Source organism: Episyrphus balteatus, chromosome 2, assembly GCF_945859705.1.
Source record: "Episyrphus balteatus chromosome 2, idEpiBalt1.1, whole genome shotgun sequence".
In the NCBI taxonomy this organism is placed as follows: domain Eukaryota; kingdom Metazoa; phylum Arthropoda; class Insecta; order Diptera; family Syrphidae; genus Episyrphus; species Episyrphus balteatus.
The window spans coordinates 126,021,075-126,042,362 of NC_079135.1; the positions used below are offsets into that span (position 1 = coordinate 126,021,075).

A 21,288-nucleotide genomic window follows, 5' to 3' on the forward strand; every position below is an offset into this window, starting at 1 on the left:
AATAATCAAGTGTAAAGAGAATGAGAAGAATATATTTTTTTTTTATTTTTTAAAATTAAATACTTTAAAAAGGAAAAAGAAAATGATAAACAAAAATAAAACTTGTAATGTGAAAGTTTATTCATGTACAGTTTACATGCATATACACACCACATAGAAATATGAACATTTCATTCATAATAATCGTTAAAATGCTGGAAGCTAAAATTAGGTTGTCAGTCATTTGGGGGAAAAAAGTTGAATTTATTCGAAGAGAATTTTTGTTTTAATTGCTGACATAGATCCAAAACAGGTTTTGCTTTTTTTCGAGTTCTTTTGTTCAGATTTGTTTGCCATCATGTGCATACTACTGGTGCCAAATATTTGCTTAATGACTTTTAAGAAAATAATAATACTTGCAAAATATAATTATCGTTATTATGAAAGAATGTATCGAAAAGCAAAGGAGAGCCAGAAGACCAGCTATTTTCCCAATTTTTATTGCTATTAAGAGACAAAGGATTTGATTTGTCTTTAAGTTGCCTTCTTATTCGTATCGTACCTATTTAATTTTTGAAAATTTTCATTTTCCAAAATTAGTGCGTTTAAACGTCGAAAAATTTTGCTATAGCTGAATCAATATGAATTTTTTTAATAACCCAAAAGTCAAAACTTACATACATTGAATATAATTTTGGAATATGCTTAAAGTGTTTTGTTACACATATTAAAATAATTTACTCTAACATTATGGTTATTTGTAGAAATTAATCATTAATATTTTTTTTTTGTTAGTGGAGTTTGCAATTTAATCGGTGATTGGAATTAATTCCTAAACACTTTAAAAAAATCAAATATTACATCCAAAAACGAATAAATTCTCCAAAAACGAGACCTATTTAGCTATCGTTTATTTATTGACGATTATTGACGATTATTGAGAAAATAAAAAAAAAAACAATTTCAATTTCAGAAATCGAACCTCGGACACCCGAGTAAGAGACAACTACTAAATCACCTAGACTAATACGACTTCTAAGGATACGAAAACTTTTATTTATATAAACTATTTAGGAAATATTGAATCAGAAATGACTTAAAATAGCTTTAAAGATTCTCAAACTGTAAAACGATTATCATCGATTCGATTATCGTTTTCAAAATTACGGAATGACCCCCCAGTTTATGCTTGATCTGCTTGCCCAAATGTTATCAATCTAAGTATTGCAGTTCACACATGATATTCCTAAGGCAGCATTCCTCTCCTACATATGCTCGGAGTCAGTGGGTTTGTTGTTTTTGGCATGGATTATCAATGTCTTACTCACAAGATTAGAGGGTAGTGTACTGAAATCTAACCGTCACGTTAACCTGTAATGTGCAAAGCTGACAGCTTAGTTCAGTTTCGCACTATAAGCTTCGTATTTACATCATTCTTTAGAAAAGTTCTTGCAGTCTTTCACGGGCTATTCTCTGTAAACGAACACAAATCGATCAGAGATCCAAATTTGAGATGCAAATTCGGACACATTTTTTGTAGAATTGCATAATTGGGCTCCAGAGAGAGCTTTCTATTAAAATTCTGCATCCACATTCTCAAAGGAGGCAGGGAAAACCCATAGCAGCGTCATATTTTTGCAGATAGAATTGTCTGTTCAAACTGAAATATTCCGCGGAAAGACAAAATTCCTTAGGATGTAAATATTTTTCATTTAATACCGGAGGTTGAGACTAGCTCACGGATGACAACAAGAACTTTTTTGCGCAGGCACATTAAAAGTGACTTAACATCAAAATATTGAAATATATTGTCAAAGCACAGCATCATAAATAATATTGATGTCAAGAACATTATATCAACAAACATGTGCTCGTGGGCCTGATGTTTATGTTCTTCTGCCTCACGATATACTTCTATTTCTATTATCTAGCAACTGACCTGAGAACGGTCTTTATCTTCCAAATCTAAATAGAGTCTATCATTTCTTTAGGATAGTATATAAATACTATCTAGACTCTAGACGTAGATTGCGGTTGCTGGTGATAAGGGATATGTGGAAGTCCGGTATGACGAAAAACGTGTAGAAAAAGTGTCTTAATTTAATATCTCCAAGTTGATTCCAATTTGAGCTGACGGCAAAGCCAAAGCTTTAGAATTCATTGTAAAAATTTGTAAATAGTATTTAAAGAAACAAACCAATAAATGAATTACTTACTTACTTACTTACTTACTACTTACTTGATTCCAATTTGCCGAACTAATTCTTTTTCCAATAGAGTAGTATCTACTGAGTTTTCTTTAGTAAATATATCTGTTTGAAGATATAAAATATCAATAGTTCATACTAAAGTACGAGAGAAATTTTAAATTGCAACTATTGTGAAGAATCCTTAAAAAAAATAAATACTTCTCAAGCAATATAGACGAAAAAATACATATCGTCGGTGAAACCAGAAAAGTGTGTAACTCCATTTTAGCACATTTTATAGGAGAGCAAAAAAACAAAATCGTTTTGAAGGCATTTGTATGAGTTTTCATTTTCTAATTTGCTAATAAAATAAAAACTATGAACTTTAAGGGGATTCTGAGTTTATGCATAGTATATATATTCTTAATTAATATATATACAATGGTTTATGGAACGGTAGATATTAGGTTTGTCTAACAGATGGCATTCAAATCTAATTTTCTGAAAATTTGGAGTCACACACTTTTCTGGTTTCACCGACGATATCCCTCTTCATAACTGCAGCCAACGCTAAGTTGGTTAAAAATTAATAAAAAAAATAGTTCGCAGGACCAATTTGTGGAAGATAACTCAACTTGTATCGGCAGCTCACAAAATATTTGTTCTACTCACGTCATCAAGTCTCTTCTCTTATAACTTAGAAGTAATTCTTAATCTCGAAAATTTCAAATACTTTTTTTTTTTTTTTGATGAACCTGAATGGAAACACATTACAAAAGATTCAAATCTTCTTTTGTATCATTTTGTATCTTTTATCTAACGTAAATCACAACAAAAATAATAATGAATCGAACACCTAGTTCCATAAACGACTTTAATAGCAACAAATCAAAATAATGTACAAACTTACAAGGTATAAACTAAACAAAATAAATTAGATATATTCGCCGGAAGCAATACAGAATAAACAGTTGACAATTTACAGTGAAATCAATCACAAGTAGTTAAAGATATTCTGTTTCAGAAAGTTTGGAAAATTGAATTTTAATTTTAAATCATTTTAACAGTAAATAATAAATCATATTTGTTTTTATTATTAAAAGTGAATACAAAAAAAATTAAATAATCAAAAAGTTAACGATGAATTATTAATAATTTGTGTTGTGTTGTGAATTTCTTTTTTGGTTCATCATTAAGTTCAATCTTTTGTTTTTGCTTTTTTCTCTCCTTTGCCTTGGTAATTGCTTTACATTAGCATTGTTTTTAGGTTAGATTTATAGAACATTCCATTATCCTTTCAAAAATAAAAACTTCCTGTTTTTTTGACCTTCAACTTTTCCAAACCTCGATTGTTTTTGAAGATGACATTCTATTCAAACTTTAAATGATCTAGCTAGCAAAGTACCCCTTTTCTGCCCCCTGCCTATCCCACTAAAAAAAAACAACTCCTTTATTTCCCCCAGAATTTGTATAAAATCTTTTAAACTTGACTCTGACATTGTTTGGATTGTGTTTTATTTTTTTTTTGTTCAACTTAGTTTTCCCCGCTGCTTTTTTTTGAATATAGTTTATTCTAGGAAAAACTTTGCACACGACTTTTGTGTATATTCAATTCCATATTTGGATGCGAAACCTCACAAAAAAAAAAAATATAAATAAAAAAAAAAAAAAAACCGGAAACTTCCATAAAAGAACCCAATCTCTGGTCGTGTATGGTAACGTACTGAGTTTACACAATAGAACTGGATTTTTTTTTTATAAGAGTGTCTTGGCCAACTATCTATATGAAATAAAATGAACACAAAACATAAAGATAGACAAGCACCCAAGCTATGCAATTCTTCCTCCTCCTCCTTGTCAAGAGAAGCTATATATTTCTGATGTGTTCTCGTCACATTGCGCGGGTAGATGGGTAAAATGCGTCTAGTTTGGGAGATTGACTCTATTTTTGATTAAATGAACTGATGCCTCCTCTTGGCGGCACCTCATCTATCTATCTGTTTCGTGTGTTCATTTTTTTTATAGAAGAAGAAAAAGACTGAAAAAATAAAGGCTTTCAATGCAGAGTATGCACTTAACCTTTTGTATTGTAATTCAAAAAGGCAAACGGCCAAGAGGAAGCATATAGGCAGTAGGCACATACTAAATGCTTTGTTGTTGTGGTTCAACAGAGGTGCACGTTTTTTTTGTTTTTCTTCTTCTATTTTTCAACTCGATTATACTTCGGTCAAAGCTGTAACAATTTTTCTCTATTTTGTTTTATTTTTTTTTTTTTTTTTTCATTTTTTGTTAAATGCAAAATTACTTTATATTGTTGAAAAAAGTGAAAGTAGTCTATTTGCCGGTGCAATTTGAACGGACACAACACAATTGCAAATTCAATTTTGTTGCGCGTTAATTTATCTCTTTTCTATGATTTGGAAATTTTGCTAACCAATTTGTATACTTCATTATTACGTTTAAGTCTAAACTTTGTGGGTTGTGTAATATTTAAACAAACGAGACGTGAATAGAAACATTTTTGAAAAAATGATTGAACTTGTGATATTATTTGTTTCCGGATTATTAATTTGGCGTTCGTTATCCTATGCACCAGGTATGATAATAAAATGAGTTTAGTTTTGTTCAACTTATTATGAATTAGGATCATGTGTTTTGAATTTAATGCTTTTAAAATTGTAGCAAAGTAAGTTAGGGAATTGAGGTCTTAACTTTTACATAAGATTTGTTTTTTTTTTATATAATTTAACTAATGTATTCATATTGAAGTGGATACAATGAAATGGGAATTCAACCATTCTCATCAGGAACTCATCATTTTTTATTTAATTTACCCACTAGGTTATACACAAAATCAAGAAGGGTTTGAATAAATTCGTTGATTAAACTGATTTTTGTTTTATTTTTCGAGGAAAACTTTTAAAGAGTTCTAAACTGATTTTTGCTGCTGGATTAAAATTGAAATTCAGTTTCGGGGATAACTATTTCTTATTATTACAAAATTTCATCCTTGCTTTGAAGATAAATGTTATTTTCTTAGTTTGCCATCGAAAAGTGCTGCTTCTTCAGCGTTAAAAAGTAGTTAAACTTTTAAACAACTTTACGAAAATGATACACCTTGAAATAATCCATTTAACTATACTTTCTTAAGTGACCTTTTTAAGACATGTTATTTTAGTAGAGTCCTGAAGTCGTTGCAAAGTCATCAATCATCATGATACACATGCCTCAAATTGTCGACTGTAAGGTTCCAGGTGCACAAATAACAGCTGGCGACAAAAATGCAAGTGATTCACGAACTCAAAGTAATGTTAAAAGGTGCGAAAGTTCTTAATCCCAGAATTCGGAATGAAAGCCGTTCGCCATTCGAGCTTAAACGAATTAAATTTCCAATCGCCTTACAATAGTAATGACGATGAGTTTTTGTGACCTTAACAAATTGCCACACCTTAAAAAATTGCCACACCAGAGCCGCATAGTGGTTCCTCTCTATAAATTCAGTAAGAAAAAACTTGTAAAAACTTAACTTTACATGAACGTGACAGAAGAACAAGCCCACGGAAAACAAGATGAATCTAATATTGACGGTGACAATTGAAAACAAATTAAGATTCTTAATTTCACAGAAAAACTTCATACTGTGGGATTCTTAAAACTCGTGTCTGATTATTGTAACGTGTAGGTATTACCAACACACTTTTATTTTTTCTTAGCAAATGCTTAAATTACACAAAAATGTTTTGCTTGATTATGAAAGTAACAGTTATGCTACATTCATGGGCAGTATTTTCGTATCAATTTATATTAAAATTGACAAAAAAAAAAATCTATTTATTTATTGGAAATTTGTGTGAATGTAACGTGAGTTACCATGGAATTGCCCGGTTTAAATAGAACAATTTCTTCACATGATTACCCGATGGCTTTAAATTATGCGTATGTGAAGATTTTAAGTAATTCCTTAGAGGGAAAATCTGGGATAGTTTGTTTCGCATGCTCAACAGGTCGATAACTTAACTTGTTATGGGCTCTCTTATAAGCAAATGAACATGCGGAAGCCCCTGTTTCTGCCAATTTACATCAATAATATTGAGTCATCCAGATATACACGTAACGGTAATAAAAAGGTCTGACGTGCCATGATATAGTACGTAGGTCATTGCATTTTATAAGCCTTCATGCAAACAACGCTTCTCTTCTCTGAAAGTCAAATTGAATACAATTCATTTTGAACGATTCAATATTTTCCACCTACATTTATTGTTGCAATATTATGGAAAATACCTGTTTAAACAAAAACCAGTAACGCTTTTATACTCAAACTTTTTAAATTAAAATAAAAACAAAAATTTGACCTATTCCACTTAATCCTCACACTCCATATAATGACTAACAGAATGCTAATTAATTTTATTTATAAAGAAGTGATTTTATTTTTGACAAGAAAAAGAACAAAACACTTATAATCTCATTCATAAACATTTATTTTCTCGGTAATAAAATTCAGTCACCAAAAAAAGATACCTACAAACCGGTAAAACACACACAAATTCAATTATGAATTCAAAACATGCTATTAATCTTTTTTCCAAAAATAAGACACATTCATGTAATTTGCCATAAAAGGTTTTTATAATCGACAAACAAACCAAAAATAAACTTTTAGTTTTTAAACTTAATTAAACTAGGTCAAGACCATAATTTCATGCGACGACTACATCAAACTACTACTAATTTGTGTTCTTTTTTTCCTAAAACCATAAATGCGAGTAAGGAAATACAAAAAAATGAGAAAAGATTGTATTCGAATACACAAAGATGTTTGTTAAAAATCCATAAAAACGTTTTCCGATGTTTGTTTTTTTTTTTTTTTACTTTTTTACTTTTTTGAAAAAAGTGTCTTCCACTCCTCTGCTTCAAATAATGAAAAGTGTTTAACTCAAGCAAGCAAAGGTATTTTCTTTTTTTTTTCTTTCTAAAAGTTGGTTTTTATCTTTCTTCTAACTGCAAGCTATTCTTGTTTGCGTTGTGGATGTAGGTAAGGAACATGCAACCACCCCTTGGAAATAAACACAAGCGGGCGGGCAATTGATTTATGCTTGCTAGCCCACTTTATCTGGGGCACAAAACACGCAGCATGAATGATGGAATGGAACTCAGCATATTTGCTCTTTCATGTACACACCACCCTCGGTCTTTTGTGACGACTTGACTATACCACGACGACGATATGATTGCATAACATAATTTTATTTTTTTATTTCTTTTTTATAGTTAAGGTAGGCGGTTTTTGTTGTTGTTGTTCTACAAGAATATAGATTTAACACTGCATTGAGCTTGTAATTGATCGACAGAGAACCGGCGACGAATGATGTTGGCTCGGGCGGTGACGGGAGGCAAGTTCTCTCCTCTCATCAACACACTTCACCTATAAAATTGTGAAAATCCGCTCAAGCATGAGAAGAGCCAGTCAGTAATATAATTGTTCCAAAGCATATACAAAGCTTACTACAAACCAACCAACAAAAGATAGAGCACGGTTGCTAAAACGGGGGCATAATATAGATAGATACAAGACTTCCAGAAAGAATGAAAGATTGAAACACACAAAGGAGGCGACATCGGCCTTTATTGTTGTTGTTGGCTTAACGTTGAGAGTTCAATTCATGTACTGTGAATACTGCGTAGCCAAGGTTTTATGTAGTTGAAACTTAACTATGGTTGCCTTTTTGCTAAAAACCTCGCAAAATGAGTCATCATTATAGTAACACGTTCAAGTCGAGACGCGAATAGTTTGAAAAACTTGTCGTAGTCGTTGTCGTCCAAGCGACCACGAATAAATACAACAAGAAAAAAAAAAAGAGAATGAATATAAACGTGACTCGACGTTTTGATTTTTCTTTCTTTTTTTTTTTAAATTTATTTTATTTTAAGAAACAAGTTTACTTATATGGGGATTTGTGTAAGGAAATCACTATAATTGTAGGTGTAAATAGCGCTACACACAGCTTTGATATACAAAGCTGTATCTAAAACGGTGTTGCAATTTCTATAGTCAAAGTCATTGTAAAGTGTGATATGTGAGAAGGCTTATCATCATTGGTTTTGCTAGATCAAGAGATGCGCGCGCACTTGTCCATTTTTTGAGATGCTAGGAGTCACGGAAATGAGATCAGGCTTTTTTGCTTTGTATATAATATGTGCACTTGCGCTCGTAGACAGTGACTGTCCTTCAAATAAAATACAACGACCGAGAGAATAAATTCAATGAACTCTCATGGATTAGAGTTGCCAGTTTATTGATTGTTTTTTCAACCATACTTTTGCAGTATGGAGACGAATTGTTTAACTTACTTAATAATATTCTAATGATTTTTAGAAAAAATCGGATTTTCAGCTGAAGATATTTTTTTTTTGTAAATAAAGATTCTAGCATTTTTCATTAATTTTAAAGAAATGGTATACACTTCATTCTCTCGGGTTGTATTCCTTTTTGGATTCTAGAAAAGTTTTTTGTGTTCTATGTACTTTTTGGTTGTTTTATGAATCAAGGAAGCACACTGACCCGTTTGTATCAATTTGGCAACTCGCGTAAATTTTTGGTACATCAATGCTTTGAATTCAGTAATTAAAGTATTAAAAAAAAAATTGACCTAACAATTGGCTTTATTTTACCTACTAGCACTTGTGAAGGTAAGCTTGACTTGTTGTAAGTAATAAGTGCAAGTAATGAACAAAATTTAAATGTAAACGAACACTGAGCCTTGGATTAAGAACTTAAATGGTAACGACTTTTGATTATTGCACCAAACAAAGATTGGGTTCTGTAATTTGACAATGATAATTGAGTGTTGTAAATAGGCAAGCAACTTATTAAATGACTTCTTTGCAATAACTCCACATTTTATTAGTTTCCCGGTCCTCAGCAAATGAATAAGGCGCACATGGGGATGGCTCGGATCTACCATTTGATAGCAGATTCCATTAGAATACGCACAGCTGCATTTCTTAAATCTAAAGCAAATATTGGAATGACCCAGTTTTATACGAAAATATAGTACGATAGCACTTTTCTTTTAAAACGCTTAAAAAATAGCAAGGCGACAGACTCCAACGCAATACCTGTTGAGGTTTATAAGTACGAAACTATTGAACTTACATCGTGGAATCCTCAAAAGTTTGAGAAATCCCCAATTTGTATCTATTCGAATGAAAGGAAGTACGCGAAATACGGAGTACTATCGCTAGTTCACCCAAAAACATATAAAGTTTTATAAACTCAGGATTTCTACGTTAACTTTAAAGAGGGGAAATCACAATAAGCCCACCAGAGGCCGCAGTGATAAGACGAATTATTCCCACCCCTCACCCTAATCTTAATCTTAATCGTACAATAGGCTTTCTTAACAACACTGGTCAACAAAATTTAACTTTTTTTTTGCCACAAGAACCAAAATATACTTTTCTGAAGGTTTTCAAGTTGCTGAACTCAAATCCGCAATCGGAAAAATTCTATTAGCCTCCGTTCTTGAAATATAACCGTTATAAAAAAAACCCTTTTTGCATTTTATAACGGTAATATGTTAAGAACGAAGGCTAATAGAATTTTTCTGATTGTGGATTCGAGTTCAGCAACCCAAAAACCTTCAGAAAAGTATATTTTGATTCTTGTGGCAAAAAAGTGTAATTTGGTTGGCCAGTGTTGTTTCTGATTCAAAGACCGCTACTTAAATTTTAAATATCTCGGGCAATAAAAGAGATATCGGAAAGATTTAAACATTTTTTGAAAGAATAAAACTAGCTCTTATAGGCACCGTTACAAATTTATTCACAATTAATTACTCCACATAAAAACATAACCTCGAAAACAGCCAAAATTAAGTTTTTTGACATTTTCTAACGGTAATATTTCAAAAACGAAAGCCAATCAAATTTTTCTGACTTAAAATTCGAATACAGCACCCCAAAAACTACTAGAAAAGTATATTTTGGTTCTTGTGGCAAAAACCTTGTTGACCAGTGTAATTCATACAAAATATATACCCCAATTCTGCAACATCGACTTGGGTATGGATAACCAAAAACTAGTTAACAAAAGAATTTCAAGATGGAACTGTTCACTCTACGGTCGATCACATATTTGTTCCAAGGAGCATTAAAAATCTTTCCTTTTAAGCAGAAAAAAAAACCTGCCTTCCAACACACTAAAATATGTCGTAAAGATAGAAGCAGGAATCAAAGTTTTGATATGAATATGAAAAGTCTTGCGAAGTTGATACCTCGTACTAGCTTTTTCAATTAAATTATATGCCGCTTGCCGCATAGAGAGAACTTTGTTGTCATATGCACTATGCAGTTTGTTGTAACCTGAGGGAAAGAATTTTTTGTTTTCATTTTCTTGGTTTTAATTTAATTTTCCGGTTTTAATAGAAACTAGGAGATTTTTCTTCGGCTGCAAATATATAACCGACACTGAATGTATTAAAAAGAAATGCTCCTTGCAGGATTAAAGATTATTTTATTCCAATGACCTCTGCATTAATAACTTTTGAGTTATGACAGTATTCAAGTAAATGAGCGATATGTGTGAAACTTGAGAAAAATCCAGAGCCAGATATTTGAATCTCGATCCGATTTTTTCCAGATTGTAATGGGAAATGCCATATTAAATCTGAGATTTTTCCAATAAAAATTTCACTCTTTGTCAGAGTTCCGCTAATTTTTTGCAGCAGTGTATTTCCAAATGGTAACACTGATTTTATTTTAAAAATGTTAGTAACAAGAGAAGTATATAAAGTTGTAATAACAATTTATCAAGGCAACACTACCTTATTTGACAATAATGGTATATATTGTCTTCCTCTCTGTCTCTTTTTTTCTGCCTCTCTATAACAACTATAAAACTCTAGATTTGTCTGACAAGGTGTACTCAATGACTTAAGCCGGTTGGTGTAACTTCATCACTGTGTTATTGGCCATAAAAACACACTGAATTAATAATATTTTTTTTTTTTTCTAAAGACGTATGTCACCATACTTAGCGGTGATGTAAACCATGCAAGCAACCAAACAAACATGTGCAGCGCCCACAGAACTTCAATTTTTTTTTTTTTTGCTTTTAAAGAAGCCTACTAAACGTTGAGCTTAAATAAGAAAAATATCAAATCTAACTAAGAGACAAGGGGCATTTATCTCATCGTTATGCTATCACTATGGTGCTGGTTGGTGACTCGAAAGCAATTAATCAACGAAAACAGTGTGATTGTTCAAAAGAAGACTCATCATCATCATCATCTTGTCGTTTGTTGCTCTATCAAGATAATTAAATTCGTGCGAATTGCGATTTGTTGTTCGGAAATGGAAACAAAAATGCCAACGGACCAGTTTTTCATCGTCGTCGAATGAATTTAAACTCACAAAGTGAGTGGAGTGCACTTGTCCAGTGGCTTTAATAGTCTACACCACAACCAAGACACAATGATACGTTTGATTGAATAATAATCCCAGAAACGGACAAATTAATAATAATAATGAAAGAAAAAAAAAATACAAATAAATAAATGATAGATACAAAAAAAAGTTAATAATAATTGGAAGAGCTGTGGCGCAGGCATGTGAGTCACGACACGATCCATGGATTCACCAACAACATCATGGGTTGTTGTTGTTGGTGCAGGGCTGGTTTTTGTTTTATTTTGTTTTGATTCCGTTTATTGTTGTTGTTGGGATCTATTGGTAAATAATTCAACTAGATACCTACTACAAGTATATACTTTAACATGGTGTTAATTGAATTATAAAAATGGGCGCGGTTGGAGCATGCTTGCGTTCGTTTTGCATAGGAATAGTTATAGCTGTAAATGATATGCTAGATATTCCTCAAGCACATGGAAGCGTGAAATATTTTAAATAATTTTTTTTATTTCTTTTTTGTTTTGTTTAAGTATAAAACGTTAAAATGCGTGACGATATTTCACGAAATGTTTAATTGAGTGCTTGATGTTTTTTCAATGACTTGACAGACATATGTATATTTTTTTTTGTAATTTTTTACATGATAACTTTCAAGTTAGATGTTACACCACAAAACGCATTACAAAGGTTTGTAATGCATAGATTATTTATTAGAATGTGGGATGAGAAACACACCCAAACTGCAACCGTGACAGAGAAATGAGGACGTTTCGTCAAACCAAAAATTGAGAAACAGACATTTATGATGAGTATTGTTTTTCAGGTTTGATTATTTTGTCGGGAAAATCTAATTTTCATTTGTCTCAATTGAACCATTGAGTAATAAAAATAACTATTGAAACAATCAATTGGGATAGTTGTATAGAAGGGCCACGTCATGTCACAATGAAGATGTCAAAACAATTTTGTTTATTTTTTAAAATTCGTTGATGAAAAAGAACTAGGTAGCCAAAAAAGACGAGCCAACTCGTATTACGAACGTTGTTGGTCTAGCTGAAAACACTAGACTTGTTTAGTACCTCTAATCCTGATAAATACACTGTTAGTGTGCTATGGCCTCTAGGCACGTCATATCGCTGTGTTTTATTTGCAAATTTCTCATGCCCCAAAAATCCATTCGAAGAAAAAACTCCTAAGAGAATTTTAGGGCCAACCATGACTGTCTCAAAAAATTATTCAAAAACTATGCTTTATCGATAGTGACGTTGACTCCAGTACCGATATGATCAAAAATTTAATCCTTTGCGGAATGAGAAATGTTCCATCTTCATCAAAGAATAACTGATGCACTTTTTAGTCCTTCACTTTGCCTTAAAGCAAGGTAATCAAGAATTCTAATAAAAAGCAGAGCACTCAAGACACTTTCCTTGTTTACAGCTACTGTGATTACGAATTCTTCGGTGTCTAGGTGCACATCTTGCTTTAGTAACTGCTCCTCTATACATGCCCATAATTATCCGCACATAGGATACACAGTGGAACTCCTCGTTGCCCGAGTGCCACCCATATCAGATCTCCTGTGTGTCGATTAAATGCTTTTTTCAAAATCAACCAATACGATATGCAAATCCTTCAAGGAATGATTTTGATACTTTGATACTAATTACAAAATATCAAGGTGCATTTCTCCCCTGAAACAATCTAATCGTAATACTATTACTTCAAGGAATGCTCATAAGTAGTGTAAATTAGAGCCCAATTCCGGACGGAAGGTCAAGTAGAGAGATTTATTGTGTAGTCGTACTACGACAATGTGGAATAAATTTACCCGCCCTCTCCTTTTAATGTTCAAAACCAATGTGTATTGGCTTCTCTCACGCTTTTCTAAACGCTTGCATTATATTAATACATTTAAAGGGTAGCCAAAACCCTTTTCGTTCAAATACTAAGCAGATCATTATTTACTTTCTTATCAATTGGATCACGCTTATCTACTTGCAAGCTGACAATAAATTCATCAGTCATGAAAATGACGTTTAGACAAGTGCGCCCAGCTTTAATGAATAAATTAAATTATAAAAAATCTGGCTCGAAAACGATTGGCACTTGTGATAAGTGGTTTGTCTCGAAAATCAGCCGTAACAATTTTTATAATAAATGTTTTTATAAAACTAAAAAGTTTTGACAAGTAACGTTATTTTGGTTTGAAATAAAATCAAGCCTTTTCGAGTTACAGAAATTAACACAAACCCACTGAACCAAATTAAGTATAAAAAAAATTAACAAATGAATAATTCATAACTTAAATAAAATTTCCTAATTGACAGAAAATTACAAATTGAAGTCAAAAGTCTTCATCAATCGATGCATCACAAACACCAAGTACAATCGTTAATAAATTTTCAATTAAATTAATTTATGTACGTGTTTCGTCTTCACTCTATAAATTTATTATTTTATTTTGTTTGGTTTTGATAATTTTCTGTATTATTTATTTTAGTTTGTGAATTAAATTACATCACTCTTTAAGTAATTAATTCATTTGCGGCCTCATCAAATTGCTTTAAAACAAAATGTTCTATAACATGGGTCTGCTCTCGTAGTGACTCTTGCATTTGATATATTTTTGTTGTTGTTGTTTTATAGAGTTTTATCGTTAAAAACACCCAAGTTCCCACAAAATTACTTGATTTAATTGTTGACTTTTAGTAATTAATATGCCATGAGAGAGATCGAGTTATTCCCACAGCAGATGGGTTTTATTTTTTTCAAAATCGAGGCTAACAGAAAAATAAACAAAAAAATTGAGAACTGAAAACAGCGATAGTAAAGGTGAATTTAGAAAAAATAAAAAAAAAAAAAAAACAATGCCATTTACGAGTACAACTTTTGTTTAGTGTGAGAGAGCTGTAAATTCTATGACTACTAAATTATTCTCCAATCAATAAAGCAGATAGAATTCTTAGAGGAATAAAGAAACAAATGAACCATATCCATGGACTCGATTGTGGGAGCATTAATTAAAGTTCGAACAGCTTTTGTGTGTTCCATTTACAACAACAAACTAATCTAGACAAATTAATCGACATCAATTGCAACAAATTGATTGTGTCACTCTGAAAAAAGATAACTAAGAAGACAAAAGTTTAGCATTTTGTTTGATTCTTCAAGCAGAAAACTAATTTATAGAGATGTCTCGTAAGTTTTGTCTTTTCTATATGAACCCGCTTTTGAAGCCATATATAAGATCAAAGACAAAGCGAATAAAACATTGTACCATGACCTTGGAGTTGGTGTTGCAAATATTTTACGGTTCTATAGTCATGATTTTTATTATTAACTTACTTTACTCACTTAAAACAACAACAAAAACTAATGCATTGAAACAACAACAATTTATTTTTTTCGCATTACCTTCACGCGATATTTGATATTAGCGTTTAATGTTCTTTTGTGTTGTTCGCTTTCGTTTCGCCTTATTCCGCCCTCCTTTTGTTTCAAATTGTACTTTTTATTTGGTTCATTTTTTTTTTTTAATTTTCTTGTATCGTTTTTATATCGAGGACGTTGCCGCCGCTTATACATTTTAAAACTTTTGTGCAGATAATTGCTATTTTAAAGTCGTCATGACTTATGAGGGGTGAAAATGAACCAGTTTTTTTTTTTTCTTTTTGTTTCAGTTTCATGTTCATTGTAATGATCTTTATTGACCGTTAAACCTTTCTTTGGAAGGATGAGTCAGTTTTAAGTAAAATTTTGCAAAAAAGAGAATGAATAGAATATGCATAAATAACTTAAATAGATCTACACCTCATTTAATTTTAATTCAAAAATGTTGGTTAGTCTCCTTTAGCGATAGCTTTTAGAATGATTTACTTCGAACTTAGTTTATAACTTTGAATGAATACTCATAAACCATGTGTTTTCCGATAATGGATATGATAGTCTTTTTTAGGAAATATTAACTATTGATTTCTTTTAGAAATTCTGTATTTATTTTTGAAGGACAATGTTAAAAAAGTCACATGACAAGGTGTTTCTTTGTCTGAATCTTTACTTGATCAATATTGTTAAATTACTGATTCTATTTTAGGGCAAGAAAGTTTTCTATGAACAGAAAACAAAAACAGAAAAAAACCAATAACATATTTTTCTCAATGCAACTTGAACTTTAGTGCAGTTGCATATGTTTTCTTCCAAAATCTAAAAAAATTCATCTAAAAGACGAAATCAACTTACACTGTTACAAAAGTCTAAACTGTGAAATAAAACCCAAGTGATTTTTAGCAAACAAAAGTTTGAAATAGGCATTTTTACTATTAGAGCCCCTGCACACCACAGACTTTCTATCGGCCGATAGTTTAGTCGGGCTCTTGATCAGTTTGAAAATATATGAGGGTACGCATACTAGAACGATTAAGTATCGGCCGATAAAAAAAGTTTTTTTAACTACTCGATTGCTTTCAAACTAATCGGCAAACTATCGGCAGACACCGATTATCACTGCCCAGCACACAAAAATTTTCCAGACCGTCGTTTATCATTTCTTACTAAATGGATTGTGCTAATTCCGAAAACAACATTAGTTTTTTTCCTACTAGCTCTAGTTTTTAAATTATTCATACATAAAAAGGGATACCTCCAAATTCATACAATTTTTTTTAATTTAAAATAAATTTTCTTGTTGTATTTTTGTTTTATTTCCAGCAAAACTTAAAAACACTTGTGATAAGAAAATTTTAAAAAATACATACATAGTATGAAATTACCCCCAAAACTTGAAAAATGAAAATATCTAAAAAATTAGAGCTCCTAGAAAGGAAACAGTGTGATTTTATTACCAAATTTACCCAAAATGTGTAAAACTAAAATATTTAAAAAAAAAATAGAGTTCCTGGAAATACATAAATGAATGTGATTTTTAGGCTTACTAACTGCAAATACATTAAGTTCAATATACATTTTTCCATACCCAAATCTATAGAACTTGATATAAATCTTTCGGGAAAATTTTTAAAAGTTGAAAATTGTTGGCCAGTGAATCGGTTTTCATTTCAAGAACCTAAACCTAAAGTGCAAAGTACCACCAAAAAATTAGAAAATGGTTGAATTGCAATTTTGTTGGTGGTAAACCTCTTTGCGGGTCAAACGGACCTTGGATTTTGATTCAGCTTATCAAAACACGTACATAACTCAGGGTACAGGTGATGTCAAATTCACAAGACAATTTATACTGGTTTTTTTTTGTGTGCCGGCAACGAACCACCCAGCACAACAAAAAAAAATGTGCGTACATAAAGAAATTAGGTGTATATCGAACATAACAATACTTAACACGGATCTACATACATAGTTCGTTGTACACGACACTTTTTGTTTTTTTTGTTATGCCGGTGTAATTATCTTCTCAAAAAGGGGAAGCAGTGTGCGTGTCTTTAAAGTTTTAAAACCCTCGGATGACATATTTTGTTAAGAAAGGAAATGTTAAAATCTTTTTAGATCTTTCACACCGTATAGCTTCTAACAACATCTCCCACAAAAAGTATTTTTTTTTTTTTTACTATCAAACTTTATGTTTTTATTTTATGAGTGCCTTAGTCACGTTGTTCCTTATTTTTATATCCTCTTTAATATAAGATATGAAATAATCATCTTCCAACAGGGATGAAAAATCGTCTTTGAGCATTGTATCGAAAGTGAAATAAAAAGTGTATCGAATTGTACTTTTTGAATCTTTAAAATTTTTTTAAAGAACAATTCGAAAAATTTATTTTTAGTCAACGAATAACTTTTAGCCCAGTAATTTTTGGCATTTTTAACCCCAATCTGCGGAAAAATTCTTACTGGGCTCGATTTTGGTATAGACCTTCGTTACGGCGTTGTTATGAAGATGTGAAAAATCAAAATTGATTCGCGCCGGCGCACAGTGTGCAATTTTGCTAATCTAGCGGTACTTAATTCTAATTCTAAGTAAACTTAATTTTTTTGATGCAAACCAGCTTAATTTTGTTAAGTATTGTATTTCTACAAGGGTTTTATTAATTTTCAATTATATTTCTAACTTTATGTCCAATATGTGGTATACGAGTACAAAATGTACCACAACGGGTGGGGAAGAGCCGACATCGAGCAAAAGATTTTGGGAGTTGGTTCTTAAACTGTCTCTATTTCGAAAACGAAGCAAAATATCGAAAAATTTTATTTAATCTTTTTGTCTTATTTTGCCAACAAGAATCTAAAAAAGTCATTTTTAATTTGTAAAAATGTGATGTACGATTTTTCAAAAGATCAAAAAATTGGTTTTTGACCTATGTACCTGAACAAAAAAAAAAAAATTAATGGTTTCGCACACCAGACGCAAGAAAAGTAAACGAATTCTAACACAAAATACATCGACGGAGATTTTAAGCCCAAAAATAGGACGGATACACGAGGATACATTTTTAAAACGCTTTACAAAGTTAAACAACACAAAAAAAACAACACTCTTTAGGTCTTCACACAAATGATTTTTTATTTTTTTTATTTTTTAGTGCACAAAAAAATTTACTTACCTTAAATATTTCTTAAATGTTACTTAAAATAAAAAAAATAAATTTAATTTAAACAACTATTATTTTACTTAATCACGCTGTTATCAAAGTGACACAAGAAAAGCAATGAGCTTTAAATTTTTTTTCTCTTGAGCCAAGCTAATGTTTGTGATTCTGTGGAACGGCAAATTTGATTATTTTCTTGTTGTTTTTTTTTGCAATTCTATTGTCTGAGGTTTTACCTTTCATATGATACCAATTTTGTTGGATATGGGAGACATATATTTTTCATTAAAGTACAGCTAGATTGCGAAAATTGCACACTGTGCGGCGTTAGAAGTCATAGAGGTCAAAAGGTCAGTTTTTCGCATATTTCTCGCGACCTGTTTCTCAGAAGTCAGTAAAGGTCTGTAGATTATCTATCTTAGAAGAATTGAAAAGAAAAAATTGATCCAGAATACCTTTGACATTGATATAAGCGGAAGGACAAAACTGTATCGAATTTAGTAAAAGTGTATTTGTGTACTTAAGCCAAGCCAACTGTATCGAATAAAGTACAATCGTATCAACTTTTGCAACCCAGTCTTCCAAACAGTTTAAGGCTTCTTGAGCACGATTTTCATTTAGGGTATGAATCTCCTTACTATAAACCACATTTATTCTTCCATGAAAATAGGTTTATCTCTTGATTTGCACCGAATAAATCTCTGGCAGTAAATATATAGGTAGTTTCCTCATCACCCAAAAATCTATCCTATATCAGACACCACACAATCTGATTTGTATAGGTTCATTCGTATGTATTGCATCCATAATCTGCAATATGGAAAACTTATATACTTGTCGTAGGTACTTTCTCTGCATTGGCCTTGAGCCAATTTTCCAAAATGAGAAAAAAACCCTCTCGCACAGACTCCGCAGAATATTGAGATTTGTCAACCTCTATCTGTGGTTTGTAAAATTTCAAAATTTGTAGTATATAAATTTTTACTATACAGGGAAAAATCAATATCTGAAAAAAAAAGTTTCATCCTCCCTCTTGTTTCCCTGTTCTCTATAATGCTTTTTGGTTTTGTTTGGGGGTAGTGAACAACAACACCCCTTCTTGATGACGGACACTGACTGCATTAAAAAAGCTGGTATACTCTCCTCTATTTCCTTTAATTCAGTTAATTGAGGTTGATTATTTTTACCCTAATAAAATAGTGTGCGGGTGAAGATTAGTTGTTTATTCGGTTTGGTTTCGGTTTTGTATTTGTTATTTCACTTTGGTTGGCAAGTGGGGTTGGTTTGATATCACAAAACACACCACAACTGTAATGGAAAAAAAAAGTGCCGACCGGTGTATTAAAAAAAAAATGCTTCCGCGTGATGAAAGGGAACAAAAAAGTGAGATAGTTGGAACTAAATTCTGTAAATATCGTCTCTCGGAACAACCCAATTTATATTGTTCAGTTCAGTCTTTCACAATTTATCGATCAAACAAGTCATACGTAGAAATAGAAAAAAAAAGTCTTTACTTTCGGATGTGAAAACTGAGTAATCATCATAATAATATATTAGCAAAAGCAATATAGTAACGTAGGCAACTCTTACTTGTATTTTTTTGCAAACTACCTCGTTCCATTCTCCATATCTAATGGAGTGAAGATGAAATTCGATTAGAAACACGAGTTTCTTGATACCCACTCTTTCTTTCTTTTCTTTTTCTTCATTCATTCATCCAATTCACTACTGCTGCCCTAGTTATTGCCCCCTGTCTTTCTATTTTTCTAAATATTTGCCATATTCTGAGGGGACTTGACTACTAGCTATCATCATCTCAGCACCCAACCACGCTATTTTACAGATACCTACCAGCTAAAACCTACCTACCTAATTGTAATTTGAATTTGTGAAAGTAGTGCTGCCTCCGCGGTTGATGCGATTTACTGCAACAATAGTCTTCTTATAAGCGGCGCACACTGGAGCAAGACGACCCAAAAGCTGGCAATAATTAAAAAAAACTAAACATATGCATGATTTTTTTAATATTTTCTAATAAAGGAAGTTTGATGAAGTCCGTTATCTTTTGAATGTGTTCCAAGTTGGTCCGAGTTGTGATTTTTTTTTTAATGTTTGTGATGTTTAATTTGTGATTCCGTCAAAAAAAAACGTGCTACTTTTCTGTACTTTTTGTGGGCCAAATTTTTTTTTTTGTCGTTGCTTTAGAAATCTCTTAAATTAATTTTTTTTACAAGAAGGCAGTAGGTATTATCAAAAGATGTGAGAGCATTATTATTGACGATCAGATGGATTTTCTTTGAAAAACATCTTCTAACTACGACAAAAGGTATCGAAATAGTCAATTTAAGGAATTGAATTGAACTTTTTCACATTTTAAATCCGAGTTCAAAATGTACTGGAACAAAGCTTCTAGGATCGAAGAAAAATTAATAAAACAAACGTAAACTGTCTTAATATCTCAATTGTTTTTAAAAATGCGGAAGAATCGGCAAAGACACATGGTCGTCCGGTAGTGAACATTGAAACATCTTCTGAACGCAAAAAAAAACTCAATACTGGAGAGAAACCGTTTCTATGTCCGTTTTAAATTTGCAAATTAGATTAGCCTCTGGGGAAATTTAGTCCTCCAAACTTCTAAAAACTTCTGAAAACATTGACAGAGAAATTATACAATCAGCATTGTTGCCAATTGGCCAAAATTTCTGAGGAAGTGCATGCTATTGGCTCGTAAAAAAGTTCGAGAGCATTTTTCAAGAAAAAACAAATGATGTATTTAGCTATTTTCTGCTTATCTCTGATACTATCATTACAGCCAATCAAAAGCAATTCACGAAAAAGTTGCAGTCTTATTCTAGATCTTTTGAAACCTCCAAGCATTTCCAAAGTAAACATTTTTGTTGAAACCAATATTTCTGATGACAAAAATGATGAATATCTTATAATTTTGTTATTTTTGTTTTTTTTTTCTTGCATTTAAATTTAAAACAAATCTTTGAGAATAAAAATCTTTAAATTAAAAAAAAGAGATTTTTGTAAAACTGATTTTCACTACTATAAGATAAGGGTATTAGATAGCATGGATTATAGTGAGGACCAGATGAAAAATTAGTGTATTATTGAGTCTCTTTAGCCTTAAAATAAAGTTTCAATCTGAAAAATATTGAATT

At 31.6% G+C, this 21,288-nt stretch overlaps 1 protein-coding gene across 6 annotated transcripts in view; it reads left to right on the forward strand.

Moving 5' to 3' along the window:
* Nucleotides 1-21,288, forward strand: part of LOC129911371 (kinesin-like protein Klp10A) — a 52,971-nt gene that overhangs the window by 15,445 nt on the left and 16,238 nt on the right. The gene's annotated exons all lie outside the window — the stretch shown is intronic.